At 49.9% G+C, this 23,995-nt stretch overlaps 1 long non-coding RNA gene across 2 annotated transcripts in view; it reads right to left on the reverse strand.

The window, feature by feature from the left end:
- LOC146172647 (uncharacterized) overlaps nucleotides 1-23,995 on the reverse strand; it is a 138,923-nt gene that overhangs the window by 114,306 nt on the left and 622 nt on the right. The gene's annotated exons all lie outside the window — the stretch shown is intronic.

Below are 23,995 nucleotides of genomic sequence, written 5' to 3' on the forward strand. Positions count from 1 at the left end.
GGAATTCCGCGTCCCCGCAGTCGAGCTGGCGCCTCTTGCACCAGCACCAAAGCAACACCTACTCCCAGTGCTCGGTCAGCGCGAGCGCCCTATCACAAGTAGCTCCAGCCCAAGACATTCGGGCGCAGTCCCGCGCTCCTGAGATGAGCCAAGGGCATGCCACTTTCCACAAGTCAAAATAAAAACATTGGAGGCTTATCGAAGTAAAGTCCAGTGGATGCGAAGCATGTTAAGCAGCTGCCTCAGTGTGGATGGGGCTAAGTAACGGAGACGTGGTTTTAGGTTAATCGTCGTACTTTATTCTTTGCAGCCCGACAAACACACTCTTATGGTCTGTAAATGCATGACTCTTGGTTTGCACGTCACTTACGCATACACGCCCGGCGCAAAGACGCTGGCGCGGTTGCGGGCACAGAGACTGACGCGACGGCGGGCGCGCGCCGCTTCATCCCTGAGGTGACGTCACATATCACGTGATGCAGCGATGGTGGCGCCGCCGCCGCGCGCGAACCGAAGCGTGGAGGCCTCCGCCGGTTGGTTGGTTGTACAACTTTTAATTCCATCGGAAACGGGGAGTCGTGCGTCCGCGGATTAGAGGCTGGCAGGTAGTCCTTGGCTTCTTGCGGCCTCTTCCGCCAGATGGACGGTGCGGTGCTGGATCGCAGGGTCCGCGCTTTGCAGCAGGGTATCCCAGGCTTCTCTACGTGTAATATTTTGCCTTATCCCTGGAGATTGTGGGCACTCCCAAATTATGTGGCCGAGGGTCCCTCTCGCCCCACAGTGTTTGCAGAGATCATTGTCCCTAAAGTCTGGTAGCGCGTGAAACGCCCAGACCGGGTTCATGAACGTATTAGTTTGTAGCCGCCTCCACGCGACAGCTTCTCTATTATTAAGCCTAACATCTGGCGGGGGTACCAGTCTACGTCCCAATTTATAATGGCCGATGATTTCCCCGTAATTTTGCAGACGCTCGTCGTATGCCCAGTGTTCGGGGGGCTCGACGGCTACCCGGAAGTAGAGAGCTCGGGCTAGCTCGTGAGCCGCCTCGTTACCAGGGACGGCAGCGTGAGCGGGTGTCCAAATCAACTGAATTTTCCTATTTATTGTTCTTTGGGTGAGGATTTTGGCCGCCTCCGGCGATATCCTCCCCTTCCCAAAGTTTTGAATGGCAGTTTTGCTGTCGCTAATTATGAACTTGGCTTCTGTTCCTACGCAAGCTAGCGCTATCGCAACTTCCTCCGCAGTCTCTATGTTGCGGCCTCTGATGGCTGCCGCGGATACCGGTGCCCCTCGGCCATCGACTACCGAAGCTACCGCCGCACCTGTTCTGCCACTTGCCGCATCAACATAGACTACTTCCTTTGCTCCCATGTTCTCGAACCGTCGCTCTAGGGCTTCAGCTCGTTTGGCCCTTCTTTCGACATTAAATTCTGGATGCATATTCCTAGGGAAGCCCCCCTTCCCTAGGTAGCCCCTAGACTACTGTCGTGCCAGTGGGGTTATCACACAGTAGCCCACCGTCAACAGGTTTGTGCCAGTGGATCCTGCAACTGCCACCAATGTTGTGCCGGTGGGGTTATCACACAGTAGCCCACCGTCAACAGGGTTGTGCCAAGGAGCTGGTAACGCAGCGCTCGTCACCCGTTTCGTGAACGAGGGCTGTCAGCTTCCTGGGCGGTAGCGATGAATCCGAGTCGGCGTTGGTGAGATGAAGAAAAGGCTTTATACACTATTTACATGTATTTACACAACATCGGCTCTGGGGCCGAAAGCTAACATAGCCATACGCGACTGTTCTCGCGCAGCGACGGCCGGGGAGATTCCGCCGCGTCCGCACTGTCAGCGGCGAACTGCTCCCGATGGACGCTAGTGACGAACTCACACTCGGAGTCTCGAACGGAAGCACTTGAGACTCCGTTGCCGAGAACCGTTGACGCTCAAAATGGTCCAATCCGACGGCAGCACTTTCGCAGGGCCAATGGGAGAGCTTGCTGCGCTCTCGCTTCAAATATGCCGCGGGGCGAGAAGGGGTTCACCGTCAGGGCCACGGCGCGCCGTGCTGTCTGGACGTTCAGCGCATGTTGAAACACGTCGCTTCTGTCCCTTTGGTACGGCTCGCCTCCAGTGCATTGGTGCTTTGCAGAGAAGTATCCAAAGTTTGTGCAGGAGGCGTTCGCCGAAGAAGTTTGGCGTCCGGCTGAATTTCTAGGCGGCTTTGGCCAGGCACAACAGCACCCCCGCCATCAGACAATGCGCCGGGAAGACGAGCTGCTCGCATGTGGCTCGGATGCCGGGCGCGCTCGTTCGCCAGGTTCCTCCAAGCTCACGTACAGTGTCCGGGCGCCAGGTAGCCTCACGTGCCTCGGGTTCCACTCGCCAGGTCAGGATCTCTGCCGACAGCCTTGTTGCCGGGGCACGCCGATCAACTTCGCTCGGGTCGCTCCGATGCCCTTGCCACTCGCCACTGGTAACGGTAGACTGTTCTGCGGCTTGCGAAACCGACCGACAACAGGCAACACCCAACACAAGCAAGTACCCTCGGTCACCCGTCAAACACCAGACAGAGGCAAAATTTCAAATTCAATTAGCTAAATTGTTGTCCCGTTTTTGCTCCCACTACAACAAGAGACAAGTGTATAGGATGCAGTACACAAGGTTCAAACAACAATTTTGCATATTAAAGATGCATTAAGTAGCAAGTAAAATTATCAATCAGTAATGGAAAAGAGTCTCCTTGAAATCGCTTGGACCGTAGACCATAACTGAGGAAGTAAGGAGGTCATTCAATTTTGCCCCGATCTGCCTAGAGCATTACCGTTAGCGACGAAACGCTCGTCTTAGGTGGCTATGTCTCAAATGCATGACTGAAAGCATCAGAGTTCGCATTGTGCTGCTCTCTTCACGCGAGCGGCAGAATGCGTAGCAGTATTCGGGCGGTTTGGCTCTCCTCCCTCCGCTACAGCCTCGGCTGTCCATTTCTCTACGAGACCTTTCTTTCCACTTTATGCGTGAAAGAACGGACGTGCACAAGTTTCTCGCTTTGCTGAACGATCTGTCTCGTTCCTTACGCTTGCCGCACAAATCGTACATTTTCTCAGCACGGGTGCATTTGTGCCGCTGAGATCGAATTGTGACTTTTTTTTGAACCCCCCCTGTCTGGGTTGAGGCCTACTTTTGCAAGGATTACCCTGCCCGTCTCGGTCGTGCTTAGTCTCTCTAATTGGGAGACTCGCACTGTCTCCGCCAATTCTGCCCACGTGTTATGCACTCCGAGTTCGAGCAGTCGTTCGCTCGAGGTACCCATGGGCAGTCCTAGCGCCTTCTTAACGCATCTTCGAATCAGGCAGTCTAACTTCTCTTTTTCGCCGGCCTTGATGTCCAGGTAGGGCGTGGCGTAACTGATTCTGCTTATTACGTATGCCTGGATTAGTTTTAGTAAATTTCTCTCCGCCGGGCGACGTCCGACGGCGCGATATGAGGCCCCATCTGCAGCCGGTGTGACGTCATCACGTGACGTCACATCATGTGATCTCACTTCAAGGTCAGTGGTGGCCACAGCCGGGAGGCGACCGACGGCGCGATATGAGGCCCTATCTGCAGCCGGTGTGACGTCATCACGTGACGTCATGTCACGTGACCCCACTTCAGGGTCAATGGTGGCCACCGCCGGGCGTCGCGCGAAGGCCCGAAACCTACGTTAATATGCTTCGCATAAAATACATTCGCTGCAAACTCTCTCCTCGGAAACCTTCGCAAAGCGCCCTAGATGTGCGCTGCACGTCGCAGTGAAGCGCGACGAAAGCTTGACCCCTCTTCGCGGGTTTTATGGCCTCCGGCCGCTCCCGATCGGGCGACGGGACAGCGGGAGACAGCGCTAATGAGGGTCCGAGTCGAGGCAAAAGGAGCGCTTCTTCCGTCTCCAGTAGCAAAGGGAAAGTAAACTCCAAGGGGGTCCGAAGGAAGAGCTCGCATTTTGGAGCTAATGCTCTCCTTCTAGGAATCAGAATGCGACGCGCCGTTCAACACTAGGACACACAGCTGAGAAATGCTCCCAAAACACAAGTACACATACATCAACACATACATGAGGGTCCGGCATAGAAACTTGTACAGACAATCCAGCAACCGCTGAGGCCGAACAGAGCACGGGCCTTACATCCACCTTCCTGCGTTTCCTTACGACTGGGTTAAGGTGTCCGAGGAGAATTGTGACAGATACTGCGCCTTTTTTTTTTTTCTTGTAAGCCAATTTGAAATGCCGCTGATGCCTCCTACACTAGGTGTGCTTCTATGTTGTTGTTGTGGCTCCAGGAAGAAGAAACAAATTGGCTGGGGCTTAGCTCGGTTAAGCCCGGATATCAGAAGCGAAAAGCTTCGGCGATGCTATGTTATGCGCATGGCATTACTTACCGGTCTTAAATCTCGTACACAGTCACAGATGTCACACAGATGTACACAGATGTACATAGATGTCACAGTCTTTCGCTGACGTCACATATGACTGAACAGATTGTCCGCAAATTCAGTCTTAAACATCTTTGTAGCACCAGCGCTTTCACACACTTTCAGTGTGTAGTCTCTACACCGGCGACTGTTCAGTTCGTCGTGGATGTCCTCGTCACTTTCACTCTGCTCGCTGTTAAAAGGGCTGGTAGTTTTTTTTTTTTTTAAGTCGATATTTATTGCCTCAGGGCATCAGTAGGTTATGAGATGAAGGATGAATAAATGATTAAATGAATGGAAAAAGGTTGGCTGATTTTATGAAGTCCAGAAGTGAGCGATGATGAGGTCCCTGCGTCCAAGTGACGTATGAGGCAGGATTGGTTGCTGAAAGGCCAGCTATGCTCAGGTGCCGGATTCGTGTTGGCTTGAGTGCTGGGCAGTCCCACAGCAAGTGGTGGATGTCGGCCTCGACATCTCGCTGCCCTAAAATTTGCCAGGACATCCACCAGCTTGCGGCGCGCATCTCACAATCAATACGCATTGAGTGGGTCCCACGGGATCTGCTGCCTTCCCAAAGTCAAGCTGATTTTGCAACCCGCCTCGTGAACCAAGACGCATCAATCCCACGGCTTCTCGAAGTCGACGACGCACCCTCCTTTTGTCAAGAAAGGAACACCTCCGGCGCCGCACACGTGCACTTATCCCTCCGTGTGCGATATCCCTTCCCCGCGGTCTCACCCGTGCAGAGGAGGTTGCTCTTAGGAGGATCCGGGTCGGTGTTGCCCTTACACCAGCTGTAACTAGGACGTGGTCATACTTCCAACACTTATATCCTCGCCCAGGATGCCCGATCTGTAACAACGAAGGGCTGGTAGTTGAAAGCCGTCTTTGAGCCTCTTGTCGTCGTCGTTTCGCCAGGCGTTGCTCTCTCCGCTGCTCGTTTGCCTCAATGCCTCTCATTATACCGTTCTTTTCTGCGTTCCGAATCTTCGTTAGCTGTCGTTCTCGCCGCACTAAAACGACGCTCAGCGTCTCTGTCGCCGTCTGACAAGGCGAGCCTCGCGCTCTTCCGGCGTTTCAGCAGCTTGTTGAGCCCTATGTCTGGCATTTCTCAGCTCCTTCTCGGCCAATTTCCACGTCACCCCTTCAGCATCGTCTCCTTCCATGGCGGCCTGCGCTCCCCTTATAGAGCTCCTACATATATACCGACCGCTCCATCCACAGCCGCGTATTTGCAGCAGCGCGCGGCAGCAGCTAAAGGTCAACCGGCAGAGCCAGCATGCGTCTCTCATCTAACGTCACGCAGTTTCGCGCATGCGCAGCTGCGGCCTTTTTTGACGACGATGCCACACTCACCCTGGTGTTGACTAGCCTAGTGAAGATTTTCACTTCAAAAGAAAATGCACGGGCCTGCTACTGACTGTAGCTTAGCCTACTCCGCTGCCACGGCGTGGCTATAGAAGGAAAATAAAATGCACGGGCCTGCTACTGGCTCTGTAGCTGAGCCACCTCCGCTGCCTCTGATTGATTTATAGGAAGGGAAAGGCGCGGTAACTGTCACTTGCTTTCCGTGGATACCTCAACCGCGCCGTAAAGGAAGGGAGGAAGGTGGGAGTGAAAGTGGAAAGAGAGAAAGAGGAGCTGTAGTGGAGGGCTTCGGAGTAATTTCGACCAACTGGGGATCTTTAACGTGCGCTGACATCGCACAGCACACGGACGCCTCTTCGTTTCGCCTCCATCGAAACGCAGCCGCCGAGGTCGGGTTCGAACCCGAGTACTCCGGCACAGTAGTCAGGCGTCTTACCACTGCACCACCACGGCGGGGGGCTTTGTGCGGACAGAAGAGAGAGAGGAAAGAAAAAAAGGAGAGGGAGAGAAAGACGAACGCCGAAACAGCCGTTGTCCACCACCTAAGCGGTGGCGGGTGCAATGACGGCCTAAAACATATAAACATTCGGTGGCTGGCTAGCCCCCGCCGCAAGCGACGTTGACCTACCAGTCCCAGTCCTGCAGGGACAGGAACAGCCACCCTTCACCCCCAAGTGTGCCTCTATATTGTCACGATATTGGCGACTAGGGCTAGGTTATCAGAGCCGGTGCAGGTGGAATTACATGGTCCAAGCTTTAGGTACGTCCTTCTAGTCCGGAGCTGATTCACTTCGTTCTTTTTTTCCGAGCGCCACTTCAACGTCTTTCGCTCCGAGCGCCCCCTGGCATTCCTCCCTCCTTAAGCGTGACGCACACGGCACACGTGCACACAGGTGGACAAAAGCAAACGAAAAAAAAGTACAGATGCCGTCTTTCAGTTACCGCGTAAAATACGGCTTCATGCGTAGGGCATGAACTGTCTCTGGACGAGGTAGCCGACGGCCTCTCTGCTCTGGGCCATATGGGAGGACCTCATAGTTAACGTCGCTGAGGCGCCGCAAGACTTTATATGGTCCGAAGTAACGGCAAATCAGCTTTTCTGATAGGCCACGGCGTCGAACAGGAGTCCACACCCAGACCTTGTCCCCGGTGTTGTAGGAAGCTTGTTTGTGGCGGAGGTTGTACCGGCGTGAATCCTTGTCCTGTTGCTGGGCGATGTGGACGCGTGCTAGTTGGCGTGCTTGCTCAGCATCTTGGGCAAAGTGTTCGGCGTCGGTAGAAAGCTCGGTATCTGTTTCGCAAGGGAGCATTGCTCCCAGCATCGTCCGAACCTCCCTGCCATAAACTAGGCGAAACGGCGTGAAGCGTGTCGTCTCTTGGACTGCCGTATTGTACGCGAATCTCACATATGGTAGGATAGCATCCCAAGTCTTGTGCTGAGCGTCGACATACATCGCCAGCATGTCCGCCATGGTCGTATTAAGCCTTTCCGTCAGCCCGTTGGTCTGTGGATGGTAAGCAGTAGCTTTTCGATGCGCCGTACCGCTGAGATGAAAAGCTTCGGCCATCATTTGTGAAGTAAAGGCAGTCCCTCTGTCAGTAATAATACAGGTCGGAGCACCGTGCCGCAGCATGATCTGGTGTACAAAGAAATGGGCAACCTCCGATGCTGTACCACTAGGTAACGCTTTGGTCTCGGCATATCGAGTCAGGTAGTCTGTGGCGATGATTATCCAGCGGTTGCCCCCGGAGGATCGAGGGAAAGGACCGAGAAGGTCCATGCCGACTTGATCAAACTGTGCGCGTGGTGGTATTATGGGCACGAGAAGGCCTGCAGGCTTTGATTGCGGAACCTTCCGACGCTGACATTGCCGACAGCTCTTAACATAGCGCTTAACGACAGTGGCAAGGTTGGGCCAGTAGAATGTCTTTCGTATTCTAGCAAGTGTGCGAGTATAGCCCAAGTGGCCAGAAGTGGGTTCATCGTGGCACGCGGAAAGGATTTCCTCTCGCAGAGCTGCGGGTACCACGAGGAGGTAGGTTCTCGAATCGGATCTAGAGCTGTGCTTATAGAGTACACCACTTCTCAGGCAGAAAGTTGAGAGGCTCCGAGAAAAGCACTTAGGTATTGTGGCTGGCTGACCTTCTAAATAATCGATCAGGGCTCGTAACTCTGGATCAGCACGCTGCTGATGAGAGATATCTGAAGCATCAACAGCTCCGAGAAAACTGCCAGAGTCACCCGTGTGTGGTGAAACGAGCTCGACGGGCGCACGAGAAAGCGCGTCAGCATCTTCATGCTTATGTCCGGACTTATAGACTATAGTGAGGTCAAACTCCTGTAGGCGAAGGCTCCATCGCGCCAGGCGGCCGCATGGGTCACGCAGGTTGGCCAGCCAACACAAGGAATGGTGGTCAGTGACCACTTTAAATGGGCGACCATAAAGGTAGGGGCGAAATTTTGCAGCAGCCTAAATAATGGCGAGGCATTCCTTCTCAGTAGTTGAATAGTTCATCTCGGCGCGGGATAAAGCACGGCTGGCATAGGCGACGACTCGTTCCACAACCTCTTCTTCGAGTACTGACCGCAGGCGCTTAAGATGTTGTGAAAACGATTCTGCGAAGACCACCACGTCATCTAGGTAGACTAGGCAACACTGCCATTTAAGCCCGGCGAGGACAGTGTCCATCATCCGCTGAAATGTGGCCGGCGCGGAACAAAGTCCGAAAGGTAGAACTTTAAATTCGTCAAGACCGTCGGGTGTGACAAAGGCCGTTTTTTCACGATCTCGCTCATCTACCTCAATCTGCCAGTAGCCAATAGACGAAAAGTACTTCGCACGCCGAAGGCGGTCGAGAGAGTCGTCAATCCGCGGCAAGGGGTAAACATCCTTCTTGGTTACGGCGTTCAGCTTGCGGTAATCGACGCAAAAACGTAACGTGCCATCTTTCTTTTTAACTAGAACGACTGGGGAGGACCATGGGCTATTTGAAGGCTGGATAACATCATCTTCGAGCATTTGTTTAACTTGTGACTTAACAACTTCGCGCTCGGTCGAAGAGACGCGGTAGGGGTGCTGGTGAATTGGGCGCACATCATCGAACGTCACGATCTGGTGCTTGGCAATGGGAGTCTGATGCACTTTTGACGATGATGCAAAACACTCTCTGAATTCGAGTAACAATGAAAGCAGCTGTTCACGCTGGCTCACCGATAGCTCTGGGCTAATATCGAGGTTGTCGAGGGATGTGGGCGGTGGCACGGTTTCTGCGGACAAGCACTCGGAGACTTCAGATATGCGTTCCGTGAAAGCTACGGAAGTATTCCGAAAAAGGTGTCGATACTCGTGCGGAAAATTGGTAACAAGTACCTTGGACTGACCACAGTTAAGATGGATTAAACTGCAAGCCACGCAGACTCCCTGCGTCAACAGTAACGAGAGGTTAGTTTCGGCTATTGCATCACCATCGTGAAGTGCATTGCATTTGACATTAACGAAGGTGCTGGTTCGGGGTGGCAGCGTGACACTGTCGGCATAAACTCGAAGCACATTGAGTGGTCGCTGTGTACTGCTGAGGGCCACTGCTTTCTCAGTTGAAAACGAGACCTTAAAATCCCGGAGGTCAATAATTGCGCCATATTCACGAAGAAAATCTACGCTCAGAATTAGGTCACGTGAGCAGCTTTTCAGAACGAGGCAGCTTACCACAAATGTCGACTCGAATTTGAACCCTGGCCGTACACATGCCTAGAGGAGTAACCAGATGACCACCCGCAGTGCGAACGTGTGTGCCAGTCCACGGAGTCAAAACCTTCTTGAGAATCGCGGCAAACTGGCTGCTCAAAATAGAATAATCAGCGCCAGTATCCAACAAAGCTCGAACATGGCGACCATCCAGTATTGCTAGTATGCCCAACGACAGCTTCTCGCGAATATCAGGCTTCTGAGTGAGTGCTCTGCGTCGGTGTACGCGGTATGCTTCACCTGCAATTCGTCGTTGTTGCAGGCGCGTTGTTGCGGTGTCCGTTCCACCGGCAATTCGTTGTCGTTGCGGGTGCATTGTCGCGTCGTCTGTTTCACCGGCAATTCGTCGTTGTTGCAGGCGCGTTGTTGCGGTGTCCGTTCCACCGGCAATTCGTTGTCGTTGCGGGTGCATTGTCGCGTCGTCTGTTTCACCGGCAATTCGTCGTTGTTGCAGGCGCGTTGTTGCGGTGTCCGTTCCACCGGCAATTCGTTGTCGTTGCGGGTGCATTGTCGCGTCGTCTGTTTCACCGGCAATTCGTCGTTGTTGCAGGCGCGTTGTTGCGGTGTCCGTTCCACCGGCAATTCGTTGTCGTTGCGGGTGCATTGTCGCGTCGTCTGTTTTACCGGCAATTCGTCGTTGTTGCAGGCGCGTTGTTGCGGTGTCCGTTCCACCGGCAATTCGTTGTCGTTGCGGGTGCATTGTCGCGTCGTCTGTTTCACCGGCAATTCGTCGTTGTCGCAGGAGCGTTGTTGCGGTGTCCGTTCCACCGGCAATTCGTTGTCGTTGCGGGTGCATTGTCGCGTCGTCTGTTTCACCGGCAATTCGTCGTTGTTGCAGGCGCGTTGTTGCGGTGCGGAGCGAAAGACGTTGAAGTGGTGCCCCCTGGCAATATGCTGTGTGGTGCGGCGTTTGAGGAAGCACCAAATGAATGGCGCCGCACGAACACCTGGATAGAACACCCGGAGGGTTCAACTTTGTATATGAGTGGATGGATGGATAATAACTTTGATTGTCCACCGCAAATGGAGGCTCCCTACTCCCCACCCCGCGCACTATAGTGAAGTTCCCTATACCCGGAACGCAGGCCTAGAGGATGAGGGCCGGAGCCTCCGCGACAAAAGGCTAACAAAAATATTTTGTCCCTTCGTGCCCTCTGCCCCCAGGCAGACGGCTTGTTGCTGCCGAGAGGGGTCTTAGCTCCACAGCAGGGCTTCCCCGCTCTCTCTGGTATTGATATTTTCCTCGACTCCAGGTGAGTCGACGCACTCCCATATCATGTGGTCGAGGGTACCCCTCTCTCCATATACTTTACAAATATCGTTTCCATATTCCCCGGTAGGACATAAAAATCCCATACTGGGTTAACAAAATTTCCAGCTTACAGTCGCCGCCATGCGGTAGCCTCTCTATTACTTATGGTGTCTTCGGCTGACGGCACTCGTGGAGTTCTCTGCGCACTCGTGCGCTGCCACACGTTCGGCTGGTCGCCCCTCCTGCAGTGCCGTACGTTCGGCTGGAGCGAGCACTACCAGTGGCACGACACGAGTGTGTGACACCATGCCACCGAGGGGACCGATGGCAGCGTAGTGCAATTCCATCTTGCAGCGCGCGCAGTAGACGCTCCGCGCTGACGATGCTGTCATCGTACCCGTATTTCTTCCACAGCGGCCGATAGCGAGCTTCGACGAAGAGAAAAAGAGAGGAAGCATATCAGGTGGGCGTATAGTAAGGAAATGATGAACATGTTAACAACTGCAATATAGGCTGCCATTATGCAGCCACCGGCCGACGACCCGTGAGGAGCTGATAGAAACGTACAAATAGTAACCAGTAAGGATAGCTCTGTTGTCATCATCATCAGCCTGACTATACCCACTGCAGGGCGAAGGCCTCACCCATATTTCTCCACTTAACCCGGTTCTGTGCTAGCTGCATCCACTTGACCACTGCGAACTTCTTTACCTCATCCGCGCACCAGTAACTTTCTGCCGCCCCCTGCTACGCTTTCCTTCCCTTGGAATCCAGTTTGCTACCCTAAGCGACCATCGGTTATCCTCTCTTCGCACTACATGTCCTGCCCATGTCCATTCCTTCTTCTTAATTTCCACTAGAATGTCGGTAACCTGAGTTATTTCTGTGACCCACTCTGCACGCTTCCTACCTCTTAATGTTACCCCTACCATTTTTCGTTCCATAGCCCTCTGGGTTGTCCTCAACTTAAGTAGAACTATCTTGGTTAGCCTCCACGTTTCAGCCCCATAGGTGAGTACAGGCAAGGCGCAACTGTTATATACTTCCCTCTTTAGAGATACCGGTAAGCTGCTAGTCATAATCTGTGTGCTTGCCAAATGCGCTCCATCCCAATCTTATTCTTCTTGTTATTTCCTTTTCATGGCCCGGATCTGCGGTTTCTACCTGTCCTATATATAAGTAGACATATTCACCTACTACTTCCAGTACTTCGCTACCTAATGTAAACTGTTGTTCCTTTCCGAGGCTGTCGAACATTACCTACCTTAGTCTTCTGCATATTGATTTTCAAGCCTACCTTTCTACTTTTCCTGTCTAGGTCATCAATCATTATTTGCAGTTCATCCCCCGAGTTGCTTAGCAAGGCAATGTCATCAGCAAATCGCAGATTACTGAGGTATTCTCCATCTACCCTTATCCCTAACTGCTCCCATTCCAAGTCTCTGAATACTTCCTCTAAGCAAGCTGTGAATAGTACTGGGGAGATTGTGTCTCCTTGCCTAACACCTTTCTTTATGAGAATTTTGTTACTTTCTTTATGCAGAACTATGGTTGCTGTGCAGTCATTATATATATCTTCCAGCACTTTCACGTACGGCTCGTCTACCCCCTGATTTCGCAATGCCTGCATCACCGCTGAGGTTTCAATTGAGTCAAATGCTTTTTCGTAATCAATGAATGCTATGTATAAGGGCTGGTGATATTCCGAGCATTTTTCTATCACCTGATTGATGGTATGGATATGATCGATAGTAGAGTACCGTTTCCTAAAACCTGCTTGATCCTTTGCTTGATTGCAGTCAAAGGTTGTCCTGATTCTATTAGCGATTACCTTAGTAAATACCTTACACGTAACAGACATTAAGCTGATTGGTCTGTAATTTTTAAGGTCCTTAGAGTCCCCTTTCTTATGAATGAGGATAATGTTTGCATTTTCCATGGTTCCGGTACCGTCGATGACACCAGGCACTGCGTATACAGGGTGGCCAGCTTTTCTAACACGATATTCCCCCCGTCCTTCAGCAAATCTGTAGTTATCTGATCCTCTCCAGCTGATTTCCCCCTTTTTATAGTTTCTAATGCTTTCTTGACCTCGTCCTTCGTAACTGGTGGAACGTCTGACTGTTTTCCCTACTGCCAATCTCCTTACGGTCCTGACTACTTTGGCTAGTGTAGAGATCTGTATGGAACTCCTCGGCTACTTTGACTATCTTGTCCATACTCGTGATGACGTTGCCCTCCTTGTCCTTTATCGCATACATCTGGTTTTTGCCTATGCCCAATTTCTTCTTTACCGCTTTAAGGCTTCCCCCTTCTTTACAGCATGCTCAATTTTCTCCATGTTATACTTCCTTATATCGGCCACCTAGAGCTTATTGATTAGCTTTGATATCTCGGCCAATTCAATCTGGTCTGTTGGATTGGAAGCTATCACACTCTGGCGTTTCTTAATCAAATTTTTCGTCTCCTTAGACAGCTTACCGGTATCCTCTCTAACTATCCTACCGCCTATACTTCTACCGCACATTCAGTAATAATATATCTGAAATTATTGTTCATTGCTTCTAGGGGAATGTCGCCATCCTCGTATAGAGCTGAACATCTATTCTGTAGCGAGATCCTGAGCTCTTCTGCCCCTCCCCCCCCCCTCCCCCCCGCACACACACTCACCGCTAAAATTCGTTGATGGGTTTCTGTCTTACTAATTTGTTGCGTTCCTTCTTCAGATTTAGGCTAATTCGGGACCTCACCATTCTGTGGTCACTGCATCGCACTTTCCCGATTACCTCTACATCTTGCATAATGGCGGGGGTTGAACAAATTATGAAGTCAATTTCATTTTTAGTCTCCCCGTTAGGACTTTTCCATGTCCATTTCCGGTTCTTCCGTTTGCTGAAGAAGGTATTCATGATTCTTAAGTTATTGCACTCTGCAAACTCAACTAGTAACTCTCCCCTGCTATTCCTAGAACCACTGCCATAGTCACCTACTGCCTGGTCTCCTGCCTGCTTTTTCCCTACCTTGGCATTGAGGTCGCCCATTAGTACAGTATACTGCGTCTTTACTTTTCGCACTGCCGATTCTACATCTTCGTAGAAGCTTTGAACTGTCTGGTCATCATAACTACATGTAGGTGCATAGGCCTGTACAACCTTCAGTTTGTACCGCTTATTAGGCCTAATTACGACGCCCGCCACTCTCTCAATAATACTATAGAATTCATCTATATTACGCGCTATATACTTATTGACAAGGAAACCTACTCCTAGTTGTCGCCTCTCTGTAAACCTCGATAACACAGTACATGCATGCCCATCCTTCAGTACAGTATATGCCTCATTCGGCCTCCTAACCTCACTAAGCCCTATGACATCCCATTTCATAACCTCTAGTTCCTCTAACAGCACTGCTAAACTAGCTTCACTAGCTAGGGTTCTAGCATTAAACGTTGCCAGGGTCAGTTTCCAATGGCGGCCTGTCCAGCTCTGTTGTAGTGCCTGACAAACGTACACCGCCGCAATCGCAACATTTCGCAGCATGCGCCGGCGTCTAGTTAGCACTAGCTGGACACACCATTTGTAGGAACGTAGGATGGCCTCAGAGACAGTCAAGGGTCTCGGAGGCTATGCAGAACAGACGGCAGAAACAACTACGGCACACTCCGTGTGATTCACACGTTCGGCTGGAGCACACAGGGACGGTCTACTCGTGCCGTGTTTGACGTCAGTTCCTGCACAACGGCGCGGGGGCCTCAGCCGGAGACACTATTAGTATCTTATCCGGTGGCAATTGAAGAGGCACACGCTCGCCCAATGTCCATATACTTGTCACACGAACCACTTCGTGTATATTTACGAGCACTTACAAGACACCGTTTTCACCCACTCAGCGAGATTCTGGATGAGAGGCCCGACTGCAGTTTTACAACTGCACTCCGCTGCCATCAGTCGCAAGTACCGACAGGATATGCCCTCCCATATCGTCCCACCCAACCACCATGGACGATGGATAAACCTTTGGTGCACCTTCGTGTTCCCGGAATACTAAAAAAATCTATGGTACCAATTACTGGACTCAAACAACTTACTCTGGCACACATCTGGTCAGAATATCCCAGTTATATTCACGTATACACCGATGGATCTGTGTCAGCACAGGCATCCGCTGCAGCTGTGGTCATACCAGCTCAGAAAACGACTCTGCATTTCCTTTTGGGACATACCTCTACATCAACCGCTGCCGAACTTGTAGCCATTCGGGAATCTATTCGCTATATATGTGGGGAACCACCTCAAAAATGGTGTATATTCACGGACTCGAAGACTGCACTACAAATTTTGGAAAACTTCTTACGCCACACTGCCTATCAGTCCCTGGCACTAAACATTACGGAGCTCATCACATCTGCCCAGCTGCAAGGCCACATGATAATGTTTCAATGGATTCCTGCTCACTGCGGCCTCCATGGGAATGAGCAGGCCGATGTTGAAGCGAAAAGCGCTCTCATCAATGGCTTTCAAACAGCTGTGCCTTTTTCAAGAGCGGATACGACGTGTCTTCTAAAGAGTTGTATGAATATTGCTACAGCGACTTACTCGGCTCGACCAGACACCCGACACATGCGTCTAAGAAAGCTTGATCGAACATTTAAATTTACTGTTCCGCGTGATATTCCGCGTCATCAGACATGCTTGATACATCGACTTCGTTTAAACGTGGCTTTCACGCGCAAGTACTTACATTTAATTGGACAGATGGACTCACCGGAATGTTTAACTTGTGGCATCCCAGAGACTGTGGACCATGTATTATTGGTGTGCCCAGAGTATGCGAACGAAAGAAATGTGCTAGCTGCTTCCTTGAAGCGTTTAGACAAGAGGCCTCTGTCGGAGGAACTGCTGCTGGGCGCTTGGCAGGACAAGGGGAAGGGCATCCAGGCAGTGCGCGCTCTTTGCCGTTATTTGAGCGCCAGTGGACTTGATTCACGTTTGTAAAGCAAGCTGATGTGTCTGTATATATATTTCATATGCCTTCTCCCACATCGTCACCCATCATGACCTTCTTTCTTCTCTCCTTCCCCTTCCCCAGTGCAGAGTAGCAGGCCAGATTTGAATTATTCGGGCCAACCTCTCTGCCTTTTCCTATCAATAAATCCATCTATCTATCTATCCGGTGGTGGCAGCAGTTTTCTGTTTATCCTATAATTCTCAACGAATTCAAGGGGATTCGCACACCAGCGTTCGAAGCGAGCGTACGCATCTTTCATGGGCTCCGACAACTTGGATCATTTTTGGTGGATCAGTGAATTTTCGATCTTGGATGTTGTGCTCATTTGACGAAACTGGACTAGAGGAACACGCGGATACCATTTTTCCTAAGGTGGGACTCTTTTTTTCGTCTTTTGTCGGACATTTTGTGATCGGCAGAGAAGGTTGCGGAGTTTGGCCTAGCGTGGCCTCTCGCGGCGGACAGGGCGTGCGGCGGCCCCATCGGGGCAGCCTTGTGAAGCCGGTGAAAACTAGAAACATGGAAATCGTGGAAGGTACACCGGTCGAATCGGAGGAAATTGAGGAAATTGAGGTACCAGGACAATGATACGCAAGTCGGTGAGGGAAATACGTGCCGCTCGAGAAGAGTGACAAAGAAGCTGCGAGACAAAGGGCCTTGTAGGAGCAAGCAAGAAGAAAGATGGCGGCGAAGTCGATAGAACGTCAAATACGCGGGTTCCCGACGGCGCCGACAAGATTGTTCTTAGACCGCGTGGTGGTTTAGTCACCCTCACAAAATACGGAACAGCCCACCTTACGGACGCTATCAAGATGACTGCTGGTATCAACCCACGCACATGACGAGAGAGAGGATCTCATCTCCCTCAACATGAAACAGCACTCAATCCTCGCCGTAACAAAGAGAGTAAATTTACACATTATTTTTGACGGCAAACCGGTAGACGCGCCTTTGCCTATGTGGCCACCCCAGAACACTGTGGCAAGGGGGTCATCCACGGAGCGTCTCTGGAATACTTAATTGAAGAAGTTTTGTATCTACTAGACCGGAGAGACAACCCCGAGATACGGGGAGTCAAACCACTGGGCAAACACTCGAAGTCGGTCTTCATTTTCTTCAAAGAGAAAACAGTTCCAAGATGGATACCATTCCATGCGTGGACGTCTGTACCAAGCGGTGTGAACTTATTTTGAACCGCTTGGATAGACCATCAATATCGATTCTACGTACCTGAAGTGTTGCCCATCGCTTCCCCCTTGTCATTGTATTTTTCAACGAACGACAGCGTGTTATCGCCAGGCTAGATCAGTGATAAATTGCGCAGCTTTCTCGAACAGACTGTATCAGGACGATTGTTCCTTTCAACCACATTACAATTCGTTTTTTTTTTTTTGTTCATATCAGTTTCAAGAGCAGCTCACAAAACTCTTTCAATATAATCTACAAGTACAGAACATGTTTGCTTGGCATAAATCTACGTTTAGCGTATAACTTAGACTAGTAATTAAAAAAGGACATTCACAGCTAACGCAGGCTCACAAAAAAGAGCAGTTATTTTGCGAGTGTCACTTCTCTTTCGCTACATTCAGTTGATAGATAAAGTGGGTGTCTCAGCATGTAATCCTGATTTCTATGCAAATTACGTATCTTGTTGCCTTTCAGGTCAAGTGCTGGAACGAAGCTATAGTGGCTGCCAGTATGCGACGGTTGCTTCGGGGATCGCCCAGCATTTCCGGTGGGAGTGTGAATACCACTCTATCCGTTGTCCAAAGTGCCCGGCTACCTTCCTTTGCGTAGATCGATCTCATCTCAAGTCTCCCTCTTGCAACGCGTCGACTGCTCTCGCATCCGAAATCCATGTTTCAACGGCTCACCTGGACGAGTTTCTGACTACTTTAAAACGAATCTTTGAAAAGCAGGTGGATGAAATCACAGCTTATATCAAGCCAATGGCCGCAGATGTCAGCACACATGGCGACCGGTTAAACGAAATTTATAACGGTACCAACACACTGAAAAATACACTGTAGCAAAAGCTAGCACATTTAAGTAGACAAATCCAAGATAGTGTGAGGGAAAGCGGCCTCTATATAGCATTCTCTAATACGGAGCTCAAAGAAAGAAATCCAATATTTCCAGTAACGCACCAGTTAACCCTAACTGTTATATATGAGAAATTCCACCGCAAACGGTTACGTAGTTGATGGCCAGCTTCGGATAAGGTTTGAGCTTCTACCTTGAGTCGAACTCGGCCGCTCATGGGGACACCCCTTGCAACAGCACATCTGTGACGACACGCTTGCTGTGGTCTATTTGTGCTTTTCTTTCAGTTCTGAGGGAAGTAAGGTTACGTTAGGCATCTTCTCACTTGAATGCTCCTCTAAGTACCAGTTTCAATTAACAGCGCTTCAATACATACTATGCAATTTTTGCTTCTTACATTGAACTGACCTCCTTCGTGAGGTGTCATGTAGAAAAAAAAAAAAACTTTCCACCTTGAAAGGTTAGGTAGAAATGTTTAAACAATGTAATCTTCCTTCTATCTCCGATTGTTGTTCATTTCTTGAGAATGCAGTTTGGTAAAACAATAGTAACGGTTTCTTGCATTTTTTTCCGGTTATTTCACTTCCCTGAAAAAAACATCGCCATATTGCATTCAGATGTAAGTGTTAAATTCAAGTTTCGTTTGCAGAAGAACTTTATGGCTGCGTCTTTATTTCATTTTCGTTAAGTAATATCTAGGCGTATAAAAAAACCAGGGACAATTTTTGTCGTCGTGAATAGAAACACTTCAGAAGCTATGCTAAGGCAAACCGAAAATAAGGAAATGTAAACTTTTTCTGGTTAAACTATCGTTCGAGTTGTACTGCAGCCAAGTTCTCTCTAAAATGGAAAAGCCTCGCGTTCGCGTTTATGTAACTTGCATCTTCAAGAAGCTGAGAGTCCACGCAAATGTACCAAACATTGCGTTCTTAGGAGAGGCCAGAAGTTATGGTAGTCACCATAGGTATGCATCCGCGTAGTAACTTTTCAAGCTGTAGAATTATGTGACCGACAGTCTGCAAGCGGATATTGTGCTTGCGACCTACACGCCAACTTACATGCTTGCCGTCTTCCGGCGTCTGGGTTTGTGTCGAAGGCCTTGCTTTTAATTCAGACTATTCGCCATGGATCTAAAAGGTGAACTGCCGACACACCATTTTCATTTCTGTCTCGTTCACAGATGACGCATTGTTTTGAAGTACTCTTCTAAGCATCATCCTTTTGATTCCTTCGTACAATTTCTTTCGATTCCCGCTGTTTTTGTGATTCATTTTCTATCTCTGACTATTGCTTATGTGCAAACGGCTTCATGGGGTCCTGTAATGCGGAACTCAGAAAACGGTTTGTGACATGAAGCGCTACGAACGCTTGTTAGATAAATATAATCACCTTAAGGAAGGAAATTGAGGGATCTCAGCGGAACTCAAGTCGACTTGTTGCAGATACCATAGAGCAAGTGTGCTTACACAAGTGATCGCCATTTTCTTGTGGAAGGCGTGTATTCGCTTCAAAACAATGCTGCAGAAGCAAGTATGAGAGAGCGCAACTTCACGGCCTCCAGGATTACAGTTTTCGCAAATATGCATCAGCGACTGCGGTACAAGGGTGACGTGGACGACGCTCACTGGCCATTCGAGCAGAAAGAATCCTCATTTAATAGGGACTAAGGCTAGGGCCGGGTAAAACTCGCGCGGGAATTATATAGAAACACTAGTCAAAGCTCGACAACATGGGGACGCAGCACTTTCGGGTGCCAAGTCCTATTCCTTTCTGACAACGCCAAGACGAGTGAATAAATCGTCTCAAAGCATCCCGCCGGTGTGGCGCAGTGGTTACGGCGCTCGAATACTATTCCCAAGGATGCGGGATCGAATCCCGGCCTCGGCGGCCGCTTTTCGGTGGAGGCAAAAAGCAAGGCGCCCGTGTGCTGTGCGATGTCAGTGCATGTTAAAGAGCTCCAGGTGGTCGAAATTTCCGGAGTCCTCCCCTACGGCGTCTCTCATAGCCTGAGTCGCTTTGGAACGTTAAACCCCACAAACCAAACCAAACCATATTTGTAAAACAGTTTTGTCAAATAGCCCCTAAGGTTTTCGCCTTATCGCCCTTAAGGGGTTTAAGTATCTCCTACTTCTCCCATTCAGATATCGTGCATGGTTGAAAAGTACCCTTAGGAATCAATACCTTCATTCCCTAACGATGATGATGATACCTGTCAAAAATGGCACATACCCACGCATTCCCTAATGCTCACCACTTCTTTCGATTCCCGGGCGATTTTCGCATTCGCTTTCTCTCTCTGCCCATCGCTAATGCAAAACGGCTTAATGACGTCACCTAATATGGAACTCAAATAATTGTTTCCTACATGCAGAGATACAGTCAAAGCTTGTTTCGAACTATAATCTCAGTCGAAAAAAAAAATGACTGAAGAAATGTTAAGCGGAACATGGCACGGCCTGTCGCGGATTGCAGCTGTCATGTCGAAGTTAGAAAAACGCCCAAGGAATACTGCAACCCAGCACCGATGTGCTTAGGCAATTCACTACAAGTGACGGTGGGCGAGTTTATTGCCAAAGGTTGAGCTCGGTCCGAAGCGCAGCTATGTAGAGAAGACGGGCGAATGAATCTACCTTCGATGCTACTACATGTCTCCTTGTCAAGAAATAAATTCCGATATTGTACATGGGCAATACTTCCTAACAAAGATGGCATGGACGACTCGGTTCACTGGCCAGCAGACAATTAGGATAATCACCATTCATCCAATTTTACAGCTACAGCATGTGCTGTTAGTTAAAGCAGAACGATATAACAAAGGCTAACCAACAGCATAATTCAGCTGTCTTTGGCGTTCTATTTATCGTCTTGACCAGAGCATCTCTTCTCTCAACGGCACATAGATAATGACTAACTTCGGGTGAACCGCGAGCAGAGCCCTGTTCAGTTGTCCACGGACAATGTGTGACAGATACTGGTCGTTTAATTTCCTGTAAACAACTTAACTAGCTCTAATGAAGTTTCTAGGGAGGCGTGAGTACTGCGTTGGTTGGATTGAACTCACATACCAAATATTCTTATTGTTGCTTTTCCGTGATGGGCCTTCGTTCCAGGTAGACGTTGAATTTCAGGTTCTCACTGGTTGGGACGGTCCCGTTTTTGTTTGCCTCTCCACACTCGAAACAGTTCCAATTTCTCGGTCGAGCATGCGAGCCCTCTTTCTCCGAGATATTGCTGTACACAACAGGCCGTTTCCTGTAGTTTTTCTTCCTTCTCCCCGAGGGAACCGGTGTTCGTCCAGACTGTTATGTCGTCTGCATACATGGCATGCCTGATGCCCTCGATCTTCTCTAGTTTGCGTGCTAGGCCTATCATAGCTATATTGGAGAGGATAGGTGAGATGACTGACCCTTGGGTTGCTCCTTTGTTTGGCGCGTCAATTTTGTTCGATCCAAGGTCTCCGACGCCGATGGTGGCAGTTCTATCTGACAGGAAGGCTTTGACGTTCCCGTGGATTCTGCGTCCACAGTCCAGATCGTCTAGGCCTGTAAAGATCGCTTCGTGACTGACGTTATCGAATGCCCCCTTGATGTCGAGGGCCATTACGACATTTTCACCCGTTCGAGGTACGTTGCGGAACACATCTTGTATCACCCGCATCACCAACAGGCAGCATGGCATGTGCGAAGACGACACACTAAAACTAGTCAGAAATCTGGTAGTGAGCCAAAATATGCACAGCCTACTCTACCAGTGCCTCAACAAGAGCAAAAACAAGCGGATGCCCTGTTACGCAAAGCGTATAAGACAGCGCTTCGATTACCGCGCAACACGTCGACAGAAAAACTCATGGCTCGTCTAGGATTGCAAAACACCTTCAAAGAGCTACGCAGGCGCAGCTTGAGTCGCAAAAACTCAGGCTGCTGCAGACAACGACTGGAAGAGCTCTCTTACAGAGACTAGGATACCGCGAGCAGATGCGAGAAATAGCGAGGGCGGAAACGATCCCCGACGAACTTCGCAAGTCTCTCAAGGTAGCTCCAATCCCAAGAAACATGTACCCCAACCTCCACCAAGGTAGAAAAGAAGCAAGGGCCGAATTCATTCAGAAAACACACGCTCCTCAAGACACGACCGTGTATGCAGACTCGTCCTCGAGAGGAGGACACAACAAAATTTCAGTGGCCACGGTGGTCGATTCGTTTCTACGTGAAGTGACCGGCACCTCTGTGCGACACTGCACGGTAGCAGAGGGAGAGGAAGTAGCCGTTGCTCTAGCGGTGGCGGAGGGCTATAGAACCGGGCGGTCGCTAACGTTACTCACGGACTCTCAAACAGCCTGTCGAAATTACATGAATGGTAGGACAAGTCGTCACGCGCTCCATATACTCCTCGAAGCAAGTGACAAAATTAAAAACCACGAAGAAAACAAGACCACACACAAAATTATGTGGGCACTGGGGCACATGGTGGTGGCAAGGAACCAAGAGGCCGACAGGATAGCTCGAGCATACACTACTCTCTGAGCATCCGACTAGTCCATAGAACTTTTGCCAGCACCTAAGGAATACTCAGCCATACTAGAAAACTATAGAGGCAGAAGAATGCGATATCCCCCACCGCACAGTTCTCTCAACAAAGAGGAAGCTGTCATTTGGAGACAATTACAGACAGGTTCAAACCGAACCTACACATACTAAACAAAATTCACCCTACCATATACGCGGACAGATGTCCCGTGGTGCGACGAAAAGCCCACACTATATCACGTCACATGGGCCTGTCAAAACATAGACGTGGTCTCCAAAATTCGAAACCCGAGTGCGGAACAATGGGAGACTGCTGTCCAGCGACCACTGCGAAGACCAGCAAGGTCTGGTAAAGCGAGCTCAATGGGCGGCAGTGGCCAGCCGAGCCCTGGACTAAGGACAACCGGCCATTGGGTGGAAGTGGACGAGGTCGACGGAGGAGACTCCTGGGGATGCAACAGGGAGCTCTGAAGACGCCCCGAAAACCGCCCAAAAATAGCATGAATAAAGCTTCTCCTTCCTTCCTTCCTTCTAGGGAGGCGAAATTAAAAGGCGTCCGTGTATTTTGCGATGTCAGTGCACGTTAAAGATCCCCAGGTGGTCTAAATTACTACAAAGCCTTCCATCACGGCACCCCTTTCACTCCCATCTTCCTCCCTTCCTTTACGGCATGGTTATGGTATCCATAGAACACATGTGACAGACATTGCGCCTTTCCTTTTCTATGAACCAATTATTATTGTTATTGCCAGTGTTTAATTGCCTATTTGAAGCACATCAACCATTTTGTCACTTGTACACCTTTCATTGACGTTCTATCGTGGGGTATCATTCTTTTGCCGATAGACCAATAAGTTCCTGTTTTACAGCGCCGACGAAGTCATGCACACCTTTCCTTGGCGCTCTATCCTATCGTTTTTTGTTTTGGCTGCGGAGCTGGTTACGAGAGACAACGGCCACGTCGCGAAACGCAGGAACGGGCACCAAAGGTCTGCGTTCTAAAATTCCGACACCACTGTGGAATCCACACTGCAAAAATGCGAAAGCCTAAGCGTTACTGGTGCACACGGTGCATCACGTTTGCACTTATAATTATCGACTAAATGCGCCGTCATTATCATTGCTAATGTCATCATTGCCATTATCACTAATTGCATAATCACTGTCATCGTTACTATCGTTCTCACTATATAAACAAGGAGAATTATAATGTGCTTTTCACGATCCCGGGCGTGGCGAAGTTGGTTACAACGATCGGCTGGGAATCCAAGAGATGGAGTCTCGATTTCCGGTGGAGGCAGGATTTATTCACTTCTTTATTTGTGGAGCTGGTAATGAAGGCCCACGGTGACGCTACGATACGCAAGAATTGGCACCAAAAAGTTGTCCTCTAAGGACACATAACATTCTGCCAAACTCTGTACCTGTGTCTTAATGCTAAACCACCCAGAAGTCATGTCATACCATGTCAAACACTGCACACGCCACACATATTTTCGATTTTGCACGTCTTTATGGTTTTAATCAGAACTAAAACCCCTCCCGTGACAACACTGGTTTATTCCTCGTCATGCTACGAGCTTTTGTGGCATTAATGGGCTGCCTGGAAT

This window comes from Amblyomma maculatum, chromosome 11, assembly GCF_055883805.1.
Source record: "Amblyomma maculatum isolate TAMU_Amacu chromosome 11, ASM5588380v1, whole genome shotgun sequence".
In the NCBI taxonomy this organism is placed as follows: Eukaryota; Metazoa; Arthropoda; class Arachnida; order Ixodida; family Ixodidae; genus Amblyomma; species Amblyomma maculatum.